This window comes from Pseudophryne corroboree, chromosome 4 (genome assembly GCF_028390025.1).
Source record: "Pseudophryne corroboree isolate aPseCor3 chromosome 4, aPseCor3.hap2, whole genome shotgun sequence".
Classification (NCBI taxonomy): Eukaryota; Metazoa; Chordata; class Amphibia; order Anura; family Myobatrachidae; genus Pseudophryne; species Pseudophryne corroboree.
In genome coordinates this window covers 20438445-20452291 of record NC_086447.1, presented here as the reverse complement: position 1 = coordinate 20452291, position 13847 = coordinate 20438445, and the positions used below count along the sequence as shown (strand labels likewise).

At 36.2% G+C, this 13847-nt stretch overlaps 11 non-coding genes across 11 annotated transcripts; all 11 read left to right on the top strand.

The window, feature by feature from the left end:
• The first annotated feature begins 141 nt into the window (after nucleotides 1-141).
• TRNAS-CGA (transfer RNA serine (anticodon CGA)) lies at nucleotides 142-223 on the top strand. Its single transcript has one exon. It is a non-coding gene; the product is annotated as a tRNA-Ser (tRNA).
• Nucleotides 224-1453: 1230 nt separating this feature from the next.
• On the top strand, nucleotides 1454-1535 carry TRNAS-CGA (transfer RNA serine (anticodon CGA)). Its single transcript has one exon. It is a non-coding gene; the product is annotated as a tRNA-Ser (tRNA).
• A 1232-nt stretch (nucleotides 1536-2767) lies between these two features.
• On the top strand, nucleotides 2768-2849 carry TRNAS-CGA (transfer RNA serine (anticodon CGA)). The gene has a single exon. It is a non-coding gene; the product is annotated as a tRNA-Ser (tRNA).
• A 1229-nt stretch (nucleotides 2850-4078) lies between these two features.
• TRNAS-CGA (transfer RNA serine (anticodon CGA)) lies at nucleotides 4079-4160 on the top strand. The gene has a single exon. It is a non-coding gene; the product is annotated as a tRNA-Ser (tRNA).
• A 1231-nt stretch (nucleotides 4161-5391) lies between these two features.
• TRNAS-CGA (transfer RNA serine (anticodon CGA)) lies at nucleotides 5392-5473 on the top strand. The gene has a single exon. It is a non-coding gene; the product is annotated as a tRNA-Ser (tRNA).
• A 1230-nt stretch (nucleotides 5474-6703) lies between these two features.
• TRNAS-CGA (transfer RNA serine (anticodon CGA)) lies at nucleotides 6704-6785 on the top strand. Its single transcript has one exon. It is a non-coding gene; the product is annotated as a tRNA-Ser (tRNA).
• A 1231-nt stretch (nucleotides 6786-8016) lies between these two features.
• Nucleotides 8017-8098, top strand: TRNAS-CGA (transfer RNA serine (anticodon CGA)). Its single transcript has one exon. It is a non-coding gene; the product is annotated as a tRNA-Ser (tRNA).
• A 1229-nt stretch (nucleotides 8099-9327) lies between these two features.
• TRNAS-CGA (transfer RNA serine (anticodon CGA)) lies at nucleotides 9328-9409 on the top strand. The gene has a single exon. It is a non-coding gene; the product is annotated as a tRNA-Ser (tRNA).
• Nucleotides 9410-10640: 1231 nt separating this feature from the next.
• On the top strand, nucleotides 10641-10722 carry TRNAS-UGA (transfer RNA serine (anticodon UGA)). Its single transcript has one exon. It is a non-coding gene; the product is annotated as a tRNA-Ser (tRNA).
• A 1231-nt stretch (nucleotides 10723-11953) lies between these two features.
• On the top strand, nucleotides 11954-12035 carry TRNAS-CGA (transfer RNA serine (anticodon CGA)). The gene has a single exon. It is a non-coding gene; the product is annotated as a tRNA-Ser (tRNA).
• A 1229-nt stretch (nucleotides 12036-13264) lies between these two features.
• On the top strand, nucleotides 13265-13346 carry TRNAS-CGA (transfer RNA serine (anticodon CGA)). Its single transcript has one exon. It is a non-coding gene; the product is annotated as a tRNA-Ser (tRNA).
• The last annotated feature ends 501 nt before the right edge of the window (nucleotides 13347-13847 follow it).

Sequence of the window (13847 nt, the reverse complement as noted above, 5' to 3'; positions counted from 1 at the left end):
TAACGCAGGCCACTGTGGTCAGGATTAACTTCCCATTTAAATCATCTCTGATACAATATTACTTCAGTCATCCTCACAGCCTGAAATGAAGTAGCTCAACCGATAGAGAAACTTTTGTGAAAACATCACATTGCATGAGAGGTAGTCGTGGCCGAGTGGTTAAGGCGATGGACTCGAAATCAATTGGCGTCTCCCCGCTCAGGTTCAAATCCTGCCGACTACGACCACATGGTTGTTGAATTTTTCAGAAAATTGGCTAAAAGCTTGAAACCAGTGATGTTCATGGTGAGTCAGGCACTGGCACATCAAAATCTTTAGGATGCCTGCCTGTTCTCTCTTTCTCTATCCCCCATTCTCCTCCTCTCCTTGAGACTGAGCCCAGGAATCTCAGCAGCCATACTAAGTAGCATTTATTAATTACAAATGCATTTTGAATGTCAAATTTGTAAGAAAGTTTTGTACATTTAGCAAAATATCAAATTCATTTGAAAGAAAATGATGTCCACTCAAAGTAAAAAGAGCTTTGGTTACTTTCAATGCACAACAATTTACTTTCAAATCGTGTCAGATGACTTTCAGTGCTAATTATTATATCATTAACCTCTCCTTTATTAAAAATTGTGCTTTAATGCAAAAAAAGAAAAATAATTGTCTGTGCATACTCTCATGTAGCACAATTATCTTCACTAGCTCAAAAGGGCCGCTCATTGTCCAAAATGGATTGTCAAATCAGAGCAAACAATGGAATATCCCCATCATTCCTTGAACACTTGATTAGTTTACAAAACAAGCAAAATTCAAAAGAGTGTAGAAGGTTTGATAGGCTCAAGCATCTCTAATCTTGATGTAAGTTTGGCTACACTAAAAAATCTATTGAAAGTGCTTTCCAAACTAGCTCTGCAGCCAGTTGATCGTATTTGCACAAATATAAGTCAAACTATTAGTGATATTTTCCAAATGATTAAACATGACAATTTGTGTGATAAAGCAACACAGGAATAAGTAGTTGAATCTCTTTTGTGTAGTCAAATCATTTTTCATTTTGCTTGGAAAGTTGATAATGTTTAAAATTAACACTCAATCATTTTAATTGCACGTAATATCACAGGTGTACAATCGTGGAACCCTTCGATATCTCAGCTGGAAGAGCGGAGGACTGTAAAGGAGATTGGTACAGAAATCCTAAGGTCGCTGCTTCATTTCCGGCTCGAAGGATGACGCTTTTGATTAACTTAGATGTCAGTACTGACATTTTATAAACCCAAAACTATACCAAGTATAAAGCATTCTCCAAGTTATATTTTAAAATCATTAACGCAGGCCACTGTGGTCAGGATTAACTTCCCATTTAAATCATCTCTGATACAATATTACTTCAGTCATCCTCACAGCCTGAAATGAAGTAGCTCAATCCATAGAGAAACTTTTGTGAAAACATCACATTGCATGAGAGGTAGTCGTGGCCGAGTGGTTAAGGCGATGGACTCGAAATCCATTGGGGTCTCCCCGCGCGGGTTCAAATCCTGCTGACTACGACCACATGGTTGTTGAATTTTTCAGAAAATTTGCTAAAAGCTTGAAACCAGTGATGTTCAGGGTGAGTCAGGCACTGGCACATCAAAATCTTTAGGATGCCTGCCTGTTCTCTCTTTCTCTATCCCCCATTCTCCTCCTCTCCTTGAGACTGAGCCCAGGAATATCAGCAGCCATACTAAGTAGCATTTATTAATTACAAATGCATTTTGAATGTCAAATTTGTAAGAAAGTTTTGTACATTTAGCAAAATATCAAATTCATTTTAAAGAAAATGATGTCCACTCAAAGTAAAAAGAGCTTTGGTTACTTTCAATGCACAACATTTTACTTTCAAATCGTGTCAGATGACTTTCAGTGCTAATTATTATATCATTAACCTCTCCTTTATTAAAAATTGTGCTTTAATGCAAAAAAAGAAAAATAATTGTCTGTGCGTACTCTCATGTAGCACAATTATCTTCACTAGCTCAAAAGGGCCGCTCATTGTCCAAAATGGATTGTAAAATCAGAGCAAACAATGGAATATCACCATCATTCCTTGAACACTTGATTAGTTTACAAAACAAGCAAAAATCAAAAGAGTGTAGAAGGTTTGATAGGCTCAAGCATCTCTAATCTTGATGTAAGTTTGGCTACACTAAAAAATCTATTGAAAGTGCTTTCCAAACTAGCTCTGTAGCCAGCTGATCGTATTTGTACAAATATAAGTCAAACTATTAGTGATATTTTCCAAATGATTAAACATGACAATTTGTGTGATAAAGCAACACAGGAATAAGTATTTGAATCTCTTTTGTGTAGTCAAATCATTTTTCATTTTGCTTGGAAAGTTGATAATGTTTAAAATTAACACTCAATCATTTTAATTGCACGTAATATCACAGGTGTACAATCGTGGAATCCTTCGATATCTCAGCTGGTAGAGCGGAGTACTGTAAAGGAGATTGGTACAGAAATCCTAAGGTCGCTGCTTCATTTCCGGCTCGAAGGATGCCGCTTTTGATAAACTTAGATGTCAGTACTGACATTTTATAAACCCAAAACTATACCAAGTATAAAGCATTCTCCAAGTTATATATTTAAAAATCATTAACGCAGGCCACTGTGGTCAGGATTAACTTCCCATTTAAATCATCTCTGATACAATATTACTTCAGTCATCCTCACAGCCTGAAATGAAGTAGCTCAACCCATAGAGAAACTTTTGTGAAAACATCACATTGCATGAGAGGTAGTCGTGGCCGAGTGGTTAAGGCGATGGACTCGAAATCCATTGGGGTCTCCCCGCGCAGGTTCAAATCCTGCCGACTACGACCACATGGTTGTTTAATTTTTCAGAAAATTTGCTAAAAGCTTGAAACCAGTGATGTTCAGGGTGAGTCAGGCACTGGCACATCAAAATCTTTAGGATGCCTGCCTGTTCTCTCTTTCTCTATCCCACATTCTCCTCCTCTCCTTGAGACTGAGCCCATGAATCTCAGCAGCCATACTAAGTAGCATTTATTAATTACAAATGCATTTTGAATGTCAAATTTGTAAGAAAGTTTTGTACATTTAGCAAAATATCAAATTCATTTGAAAGAAAATGATGTCCACTCAAAGTAAAAAGAGCTTTGGTTACTTTCAATGCACAACATTTTACTTTCAAATCGTGTCAGATGACTTTCAGTGCTAATTATTATATCATTAACCTCTCCTTTATTAAAAATTGTGCTTTAATGCAAAAAAAGAAAAATAATTGTCTGTGCATACTCTCATGTAGCACAATTATCTTCACTAGCTCAAAAGGGCCGCTCATTGTCCAAAATGGATTGTCAAATCAGAGCAAACAATGGAATATCCCCATCATTCCTTGAACACTTGATTAGTTTACAAAACAAGCAAAAATCAAAAGAGTGTAGAAGGTTTGATAGGCTCAAGCATCTCTAATCTTGATGTAAGTTTGGCTACACTAAAAAATCTATTGAAAGTGCTTTCCAAACTAGCTCTGTAGCCAGCTGATCGTATTTGTACAAATATAAGTCAAACTATTAGTGATATTTTCCAAATGATTAAACATGACAATTTGTGTGATAAAGCAACACAGGAATAAGTATTTGAATCTCTTTTGTGTAGTCAAATCATTTTTCATTTTGCTTGGAAAGTTGATAATGTTTAAAATTAACACAATCATTTTAATTGCACGTAATATCACAGGTGTACAATCGTGGAATCCTTCGATATCTCAGCTGGTAGAGCGGAGTACTGTAAAGGAGATTGGTACAGAAATCCTAAGGTCGCTGCTTCATTTCCGGCTCGAAGGATGCCGCTTTTGATAAACTTAGATGTCAGTACTGACATTTTATAAACCCAAAACTATACCAAGTATAAAGCATTCTCCAAGTTATATTTTAAAAATCATTAACGCAGGCCACTGTGGTCAGGATTAACTTCCCATTTAAATCATCTCTGATACAATATTACTTCAGTCATCCTCACAGCCTGAAATGAAGTAGCTCAACCCATAGAGAAACTTTTGTGAAAACATCACATCGCATGAGAGGTAGTCGTGGCCGAGTGGTTAAGGCGATGGACTCGAAATCCATTGGGGTCTCCCCGCGCAGGTTCAAATCCTGCCGACTACGACCACATGGTTGTTTAATTTTTCAGAAAATTTGCTAAAAGCTTGAAACCAGTGATGTTCAGGGTGAGTCAGGCACTGGCACATCAAAATCTTTAGGATGCCTGCCTGTTCTCTCTTTCTCTATCCCACATTCTCCTCCTCTCCTTGAGACTGAGCCCAGGAATCTCAGCAGCCATACTAAGTAGCATTTATTAATTACAAATGCATTTTGAATGTCAAATTTGTAAGAAAGTTTTGTACATTTAGCAAAATATCAAATTCATTTGAAAGAAAATGATGTCCACTCAAAGTAAAAAGAGCTTTGGTTACTTTCAATGCACAACATTTTACTTTCAAATCGTGTCAGATGACTTTCAGTGCTAATTATTATATCATTAACCTCTCCTTTATTAAAAATTGTGCTTTAATGCAAAAAAAGTAAAATAATTGTCTGTGCATACTCTCATGTAGCACAATTATCTTCACTAGCTCAAAAGGGCCGCTCATTGTCCAAAATGGATTGTAAAATCAGAGCAAACAATGGAATATCACCATCATTCCTTGAACACTTGATTAGTTTACAAAACAAGCAAAAATCAAAAGAGTGTAGAAGGTTTGATAGGCTCAAGCATCTCTAATCTTGATGTAAGTTTGGCTACACTAAAAAATCTATTGAAAGTGCTTTCCAAACTAGCTCTGTAGCCAGTTGATCGTATTTGCACAAATATAAGTCAAACTATTAGTGATATTTTCCAAATGATTAACCATGACAATTTGTGTGATAAAGCAACACAGGAATAAGTAGTTGAATCTCTTTTGTGTAGTCAAATCATTTTTCATTTTGCTTGGAAAGTTGATAATGTTTAAAATTAACACTCAATCATTTTAATTGCACGTAATATCACAGGTGTACAATCGTGGAATCCTTCGATATCTCAGCTGGTAGAGCAGAGGACTGTAAAGGAGATTGGTACAGAAATCCTAAGGTCGCTGCTTCATTTCCGGCTCGAAGGATGACGCTTTTGATAAACTTAGATGTCAGTACTGACATTTTATAAACCCAAAACTATACCAAGTATAAAGCATTCTCCAAGTTATATTTTAAAAATCATTAACGCAGGCCACTGTGGTCAGGATTAACTTCCCATTTAAATCATCTCTGATACAATATTACTTCAGTCATCCTCACAGCCTGAAATGAAGTAGCTCAACCGATAGAGAAACTTTTGTGAAAACATCACATTGCATGAGAGGTAGTCGTGGCCGAGTGGTTAAGGCGATGGACTCGAAATCCATTGGCGTCTCCCCGCGCAGGTTCAAATCCTGCCGACTACGACCACATGGTTGTTGAATTTTTCAGAAAATTGGCTAAAAGCTTGAAACCAGTGATGTTCATGGTGAGTCAGGCACTGGCACATCAAAATCTTTAGGATGCCTGCCTGTTCTCTCTTTCTCTATCCCCCATTCTCCTCCTCTCCTTGAGACTGAGCCCAGGAATCTCAGCAGCCATACTAAGTAGCATTTATTAATTACAAATGCATTTTGAATGTCAAATTTGTAAGAAAGTTTTGTACATTTAGCAAAATATCAAATTCATTTGAAAGAAAATGATGTCCACTCAAAGTAAAAAGAGCTTTGGTTACTTTCAATGCACAACAATTTACTTTCAAATCGTGTCAGATGACTTTCAGTGCTAATTATTATATCATTAACCTCTCCTTTATTAAAAATTGTGCTTTAATGCAAAAAAAGAAAAATAATTGTCTGTGCATACTCTCATGTAGCACAATTATCTTCACTAGCTCAAAAGGGCCGCTCATTGTCCAAAATGGATTGTCAAATCAGAGCAAACAATGGAATATCCCCATCATTCCTTGAACACTTGATTAGTTTACAAAACAAGCAAAATTCAAAAGAGTGTAGAAGGTTTGATAGGCTCAAGCATCTCTAATCTTGATGTAAGTTTGGCTACACTAAAAAATCTATTGAAAGTGCTTTCCAAACTAGCTCTGCAGCCAGTTGATCGTATTTGCACAAATATAAGTCAAACTATTAGTGATATTTTCCAAATGATTAAACATGACAATTTGTGTGATAAAGCAACACAGGAATAAGTAGTTGAATCTCTTTTGTGTAGTCAAATAATTTTTCATTTTGCTTGGAAAGTTGATAATGTTTAAAATTAACACTCAATCATTTTAATTGCACGTAATATCACAGGTGTACAATCGTGGAACCCTTCGATATCTCAGCTGGAAGAGCGGAGGACTGTAAAGGAGATTGGTACAGAAATCCTAAGGTCGCTGCTTCATTTCCGGCTCGAAGGATGACGCTTTTGATTAACTTAGATGTCAGTACTGACATTTTATAAACCCAAAACTATACCAAGTATAAAGCATTCTCCAAGTTATATTTTAAAATCATTAACGCAGGCCACTGTGGTCAGGATTAACTTCCCATTTAAATCATCTCTGATACAATATTACTTCAGTCATCCTCACAGCCTGAAATGAAGTAGCTCAACCCATAGAGAAACTTTTGTGAAAACATCATATTGCATGAGAGGTAGTCGTGGCCGAGTGGTTAAGGCGATGGACTCGAAATCCATTGGGGTCTCCCCGCGCGGGTACAAATCCTGCTGACTACGACCACATGGTTGTTTAATTTTTCAGAAAATTTGCTAAAAGCTTGAAACCAGTGATGTTCAGGGTGAGTCAGGCACTGGCACATCAAAATCTTTAGGATGCCTGCCTGTTCTCTCTTTCTCTATCCCCCATTCTCCTCCTCTCCTTGAGACTGAGCCCAGGAATATCAGCAGCCATACTAAGTAGCATTTATTAATTACAAATGCATTTTGAATGTCAAATTTGTAAGAAAGTTTTGTACATTTAGCAAAATATCAAATTCATTTTAAAGAAAATGATGTCCACTCAAAGTAAAAAGAGCTTTGGTTACTTTCAATGCACAACATTTTACTTTCAAATCGTGTCAGATGACTTTCAGTGCTAATTATTATATCATTAACCTCTCCTTTATTAAAAATTGTGCTTTAATGCAAAAAAAGAAAAATAATTGTCTGTGCATACTCTCATGTAGCACAATTATCTTCACTAGCTCAAAAGGGCCGCTCATTGTCCAAAATGGATTGTCAAATCAGAACAAACAATGGAATATCCCCATCATTCCTGGAATACTTGATTAGTTTACAAAACAAGCAAAATTCAAAAGAGTGTAGAAGGTTTGATAGGCTCAAGCATCTCTAATCTTGATGTAAGTTTGGCTACACTAAAAAATCTATTGAAAGTGCTTTCCAAACTAGCTCTGTAGCCAGCTGATCGTATTTGTACAAATATAAGTCAAACTATTAGTGACATTTTCCAAATGATTAAACATGACAATTTGTGTGATAAAGCAACACAGGAATAAGTAGTTGAATCTCTTTTGTGTAGTCAAATCATTTTTCATTTTGCTTGGAAAGTTGATAATGTTTAAAATTAACACTCAATCATTTTAATTGCACGTAATATCACAGGTGTACAATCGTGGAATCCTTCGATATCTCAGCTGGTAGAGCAGAGGACTGTAAAGGAGATTGGTACAGAAATCCTAAGGTCGCTGCTTCATTTCCGGCTCGAAGGATGCCGCTTTTGATAAACTTAGATGTCAGTACTGACATTTTATAAACCCAAAACTATACCAAGTATAAAGTATTCTCCAAGTTATATTTTAAAAATCATTAACGCAGGCCACTGTGGTCAGGATTAACTTCCCATTTAAATCATCTCTGATACAATATTACTTCAGTCATCCTCACAGCCTGAAATGAAGTAGCTCAACCCATAGAGAAACTTTTGTGAAAACATCACATTGCATGAGAGGTAGTCGTGGCTGAGTGGTTAAGGCGATGGACTCGAAATCCATTGGGGTCTCCCCGCACAGGTTCAAATCCTGCCGACTATGACCACATGGTTGTTTAATTTTTCAGAAAATTTACTAAAAGCTTGAAACCAGTGATGTTCAGGGTGAGTCAGGCACTGGCACATCAAAATCTTTAGGATGCCTGCCTGTTCTCTCTTTCTCTATCCCCCATTCTCCTCCTCTCCTTGAGACTGAGCCCAGGAATCTCAGCAGCCATACTAAGTAGCATTTATTAATTACAAATGCATTTTGAATGTCAAATTTGTAAGAAAGTTTTGTACATTTAGCAAAATATCAAATTCATTTGAAAGAAAATGATGTCCACTCAAAGTAAAAAGAGCTTTGGTTACTTTCAATGCACAACAATTTACTTTCAAATCGTGTCAGATGACTTTCAGTGCTAATTATTATATCATTAACCTCTCCTTTATTAAAAATTGTGCTTTAATGCAAAAAAAGAAAAATAATTGTCTGTGCATACTCTCATGTAGCACAATTATCTTCACTAGCTCAAAAGGGCCGCTCATTGTCCAAAATGGATTGTCAAATCAGAACAAACAATGGAATATCCCCATCATTCCTGGAATACTTGATTAGTTTACAAAACAAGCAAAATTCAAAAGAGTGTAGAAGGTTTGATAGGCTCAAGCATCTCTAATCTTGATGTAAGTTTGGCTACACTAAAAAATCTATTGAAAGTGCTTTCCAAACTAGCTCTGTAGCCAGCTGATCGTATTTGTACAAATATAAGTCAAACTATTAGTGATATTTTCCAAATGATTAAACATGACAATTTGTGTGATAAAGCAACACAGGAATAAGTATTTGAATCTCTTTTGTGTAGTCAAATCATTTTTCATTTTGCTTGGAAAGTTGATAATGTTTAAAATTAACACAATCATTTTAATTGCACGTAATATCACAGGTGTACAATCGTGGAATCCTTCGATATCTCAGCTGGTAGAGCGGAGTACTGTAAAGGAGATTGGTACAGAAATCCTAAGGTCGCTGCTTCATTTCCGGCTCGAAGGATGCCGCTTTTGATAAACGTAGATGTCAGTACTGACATTTTATAAACCCAAAACTATACCAAGTATAAAGCATTCTCCAAGTTATATTTTAAAAATCATTAACGCAGGCCACTGTGGTCAGGATTAACTTCCCATTTAAATCATCTCTGATACAATATTACTTCAGTCATCCTCACAGCCTGAAATGAAGTAGCTCAACCCATAGAGAAACTTTTGTGAAAACATCACATTGCATGAGAGGTAGTCGTGGCCGAGTGGTTAAGGCGATGGACTCGAAATCCATTGGGGTCTCCCCGCGCAGGTTCAAATCCTGCCGACTACGACCACATGGTTGTTTAATTTTTCAGAAAATTTGCTAAAAGCTTGAAACCAGTGATGTTCAGGGTGAGTCAGGCACTGGCACATCAAAATCTTTAGGATGCCTGCCTGTTCTCTCTTTCTCTATCCCCCATTCTCCTCCTCTCCTTGAGACTGAGCCCAGGAATATCAGCAGCCATACTAAGTAGCATTTATTAATTACAAATGCATTTTGAATGTCAAATTTGTAAGAAAGTTTTGTACATTTAGCAAAATATCAAATTCATTTTAAAGAAAATGATGTCCACTCAAAGTAAAAAGAGCTTTGGTTACTTTCAATGCACAACATTTTACTTTCAAATCGTGTCAGATGACTTTCAGTGCTAATTATTATATCATTAACCTCTCCTTTATTAAAAATTGTGCTTTAATGCAAAAAAAGAAAAATAATTGTCTGTGCATACTCTCATGTAGCACAATTATCTTCACTAGCTCAAAAGGGCCGCTCATTGTCCAAAATGGATTGTCAAATCAGAACAAACAATGGAATATCCCCATCATTCCTGGAATACTTGATTAGTTTACAAAACAAGCAAAATTCAAAAGAGTGTAGAAGGTTTGATAGGCTCAAGCATCTCTAATCTTGATGTAAGTTTGGCTACACTAAAAAATCTATTGAAAGTGCTTTCCAAACTAGCTCTGTAGCCAGCTGATCGTATTTGTACAAATATAAGTCAAACTATTAGTGATATTTTCCAAATGATTAAACATGACAATTTGTGTGATAAAGCAACACAGGAATAAGTAGTTGAATCTCTTTTGTGTAGTCAAATCATTTTTCATTTTGCTTGGAAAGTTGATAATGTTTAAAATTAACACTCAATCATTTTAATTGCACGTAATATCACAGGTGTACAATCGTGGAATCCTTCGATATCTCAGCTGGTAGAGCAGAGGACTGTAAAGGAGATTGGTACAGAAATCCTAAGGTCGCTGCTTCATTTCCGGCTCGAAGGATGCCGCTTTTGATAAACTTAGATGTCAGTACTGACATTTTATAAACCCAAAACTATACCAAGTATAAAGTATTCTCCAAGTTATATTTTAAAAATCATTAACGCAGGCCACTGTGGTCAGGATTAACTTCCCATTTAAATCATCTCTGATACAATATTACTTCAGTCATCCTCACAGCCTGAAATGAAGTAGCTCAACCCATAGAGAAACTTTTGTGAAAACATCACATTGCATGAGATGTAGTCGTGGCTGAGTGGTTAAGGCGATGGACTTGAAATCCATTGGGGTCTCACCGCACAGGTTCAAATCCTGCCGACTATGACCACATGGTTGTTTAATTTTTCAGAAAATTTACTAAAAGCTTGAAACCAGTGATGTTCAGGGTGAGTCAGGCACTGGCACATCAAAATCTTTAGGATGCCTGCCTGTTCTCTCTTTCTCTATCCCCCATTCTCCTCCTCTCCTTGAGACTGAGCCCAGGAATCTCAGCAGCCATACTAAGTAGCATTAATTAATTACAAATGCATTTTGAATGTCAAATTTGTAAGAAAGTTTTGTACATTTAGCAAAATATCAAATTCATTTGAAAGAAAATGATGTCCACTCAAAGTAAAAAGAGCTTTGGTTACTTTCAATGCACAACAATTTACTTTCAAATCGTGTCAGATGACTTTCAGTGCTAATTATTATATCATTAACCTCTCCTTTATTAAAAATTGTGCTTTAATGCAAAAAAAGAAAAATAATTGTCTGTGCATACTCTCATGTAGCACAATTATCTTCACTAGCTCAAAAGGGCCGCTCATTGTCCAAAATGGATTGTCAAATCAGAACAAACAATGGAATATCCCCATCATTCCTGGAATACTTGATTAGTTTACAAAACAAGCAAAATTCAAAAGAGTGTAGAAGGTTTGATAGGCTCAAGCATCTCTAATCTTGATGTAAGTTTGGCTACACTAAAAAATCTATTGAAAGTGCTTTCCAAACTAGCTCTGTAGCCAGCTGATCGTATTTGTACAAATATAAGTCAAACTATTAGTGATATTTTCCAAATGATTAAACATGACAATTTGTGTGATAAAGCAACACAGGAATAAGTATTTGAATCTCTTTTGTGTAGTCAAATCATTTTTCATTTTGCTTGGAAAGTTGATAATGTTTAAAATTAACACTCAATCATTTTAATTGCACGTAATATCACAGGTGTACAATCGTGGAATCCTTCGATATCTCAGCTGGTAGAGCGGAGGACTGTAAAGGAGATTGGTGCAGAAATCCTAAGGTCACTGCTTCATTTCCGGCTCGAAGGATGCCGCTTTTGATAAACTTAGATGTCAGTACTGACATTTTATAAACCCAAAACTATACCAAGTATAAAGTATTCTCCAAGTTATATTTTAAAAATCATTAACGCAGGCCACTGTGGTCAGGATTAACTTCCCATTTAAATCATCTCTGATACAATATTACTTCAGTCATCCTCACAGCCTGAAATGAAGTAGCTCAACCCATAGAGAAACTTTTGTGAAAACATCACATTGCATGAGAGGTAGTCGTGGCTGAGTGGTTAAGGCGATGGACTCGAAATCCATTGGGGTCTCCCCGCACAGGTTCAAATCCTGCCGACTATGATCACATGGTTGTTTAATTTTTCAGAAAATTTACTAAAAGCTTGAAACCAGTGATGTTCAGGGTGAGTCAGGCACTGGCACATCAAAATCTTTAGGATGCCTGCCTGTTCTCTCTTTCTCTATCCCCCATTCTCCTCCTCTCCTTGAGACTGAGCCCAGGAATCTCAGCAGCCATACTAAGTAGCATTTATTAATTACAAATGCATTTTGAATGTCAAATTTGTAAGAAAGTTTTGTACATTTAGCAAAATATCAAATTCATTTGAAAGAAAATGATGTCCACTCAAAGTAAAAAGAGCTTTGGTTACTTTCAATGCACAACAATTTACTTTCAAATCGTGTCAGATGACTTTCAGTGCTAATTATTATATCATTAACCTCTCCTTTATTAAAAATTGTGCTTTAATGCAAAAAAAGAAAAATAATTGTCTGTGCATACTCTCATGTAGCACAATTATCTTCACTAGCTCAAAAGGGCCGCTCATTGTCCAAAATGGATTGTCAAATCAGAACAAACAATGGAATATCCCCATCATTCCTGGAATACTTGATTAGTTTACAAAACAAGCAAAATTCAAAAGAGTGTAGAAGGTTTGATAGGCTCAAGCATCTCTAATCTTGATGTAAGTTTGGCTACACTAAAAAATCTATTGAAAGTGCTTTCCAAACTAGCTCTGTAGCCAGCTGATCGTATTTGTACAAATATAAGTCAAACTATTAGTGATATTTTCCAAATGATTAAACATGACAATTTGTGTGATAAAGCAACACAGGAATAAGTATTAGAATCTCTTTTGTGTAGTCAAATCATTTTTCATTTTGCTTGGAAAGTTGATAATGTTTAAAATTAACACAATCATTTTAATTGCACGTAATATCACAGGTGTACAATCGTGGAATCCTTCGATATCTCAGCTGGTAGAGCGGAGTACTGTAAAGGAGATTGGTACAGAAATCCTAAGGTCGCTGCTTCATTTCCGGCTCGAAGGATGCCGCTTTTGATAAACTTAGATGTCAGTACTGACATTTTATAAACCCAAAACTATACCAAGTATAAAGCATTCTCCAAGTTATATTTTAAAAATCATTAACGCAGGCCACTGTGGTCATGATTAACTTCCCATTTAAATCATCTCTGATACAATATTACTTCAGTCATCCTCACAGCCTGAAATGAAGTAGCTCAACCCATAGAGAAACTTTTGTGAAAACATCACATTGCACGAGAGGTAGTCGTGGCCGAGTGGTTAAGGCGATGGACTCGAAATCCATTGGGGTCTCCCCGCGCAGGTTCAAATCCTGCCGACTACGACCACATGGTTGTTTAATTTTTCAGAAAATTTGCTTAAAGCTTGAAACCAGTTATGTTCAAGGTGAGTCAGGCACTGGCACATCAAAATCTTTAGGATGCCTGCCTGTTCTCTCTTTCTCTATCCCACATTCTCCTCCTCTCCTTGAGACTGAGCCCAGGAATCTCAGCAGCCATACTAAGTAGCATTTATTAATTACAAATGCATTTTGAATGTCAAATTTGTAAGAAAGTTTTGTACATTTAGCAAAATATCAAATTCATTTGAAAGAAAATGATGTCCACTCAAAGTAAAAAGAGCTTTGGTTACTTTCAATGCACAACATTTTACTTTCAAATCGTGTCAGATGACTTTCAGTGCTAATTATTATATCATTAACCTCTCCTTTATTAAAAATTGTGCTTTAATGCAAAAAAAGAAAAATAATTGTCTGTGCATACTCTCATGTAGCACAATTATCTTCACTAGCTCAAAAGGGCCGCTCATTGTCCAAAATGGATTG